The sequence below is a fragment of the Salvelinus sp. IW2-2015 genome, unplaced genomic scaffold, assembly GCF_002910315.2.
Source record: "Salvelinus sp. IW2-2015 unplaced genomic scaffold, ASM291031v2 Un_scaffold2818, whole genome shotgun sequence".
NCBI lineage: Eukaryota > Metazoa > Chordata > Actinopteri > Salmoniformes > Salmonidae > Salvelinus > Salvelinus sp. IW2-2015.
The window spans coordinates 21363-22345 of NW_019944118.1; positions in this window are offsets into that span (position 1 = coordinate 21363).

Sequence of the window (983 nt, forward strand, 5' to 3'; positions counted from 1 at the left end):
CTCTCCGGCAAGCTGAACGGACCACGAGGAGCCCAGGGCGGACTCTGGAGGCTCCGTACTAGCAGCGTGTTGACGGGCGGCAACACAGCAGTGGCCAAGACAACAAGGACTCTTCTTGGAGGAGGAATTAGACAGCGGAGGGGATATCCCCGCCCCAAGGGCAGAGCTGGAGGCCAGCGAAGCAGAGAGAGGCGCCCGGATTGGAGGACGAGCAAGGCCCAGACTAGGCTGGAAACCGGAAGGCAGCCCCAAAATTCTTGGGCAGTGGAGGAGGAGCCCACACGCGTCGCTGGGAGGGCTTTGAGCCGAGATGTGTAGCACTTTGGCAAGCTGACATTGAGGATAGGGAGGCATCTTCTGAGGCCAGTGCTATCGTGCCACTTTTCATCAGTGCTGGCAGGCCTCTGTACCTGCACGGAGAACCAAGGATATGGGGATCAACCATGCAGAGCTCCGAGTCGAGGGGCTTCGCTGGATGGGTAGGTTGATGCATCACTGGTGGAGGGCAGTTCTCAGGGTCGCCATGGATCATTCACTGGAGTGGAGAGAGCACACAGGAGGAGCCTTGCTCTGGGAGCAGGCACAGGACTCACAGGCGGGGTGGAGAACAATAGTGCATAAGGAAACCTGTGAAGGAGCTAATGGGGAGGAAATGGAGGTTAGGCTAGTAGGCGACAGGCACAGGAGAGGAGTTTCTCACCAGGCTATGGTGAGGGAGACATGCAATGTTGCTGTGTTGGTTGCTGGAAGGCACGACATGAGTGCCTTGTCCCTGTCTCCCGGAGACGGGAGCGAGTCGGGCAGTGACCCTTTGATTAACACTGATGTCACCTGAGGCCGTTAGCTGCTCGCATACTCAATTCGTTAGAGGCGCGTGCCGTAGAGCCTAGGACCTGGTCTCTTGGTTCTGAGAGTGCAAAGAGCAAGACCTTGCTAGCCACAGAACCACCGTCACTGCGCACAGTAATTCTCTCTCCTCTTCC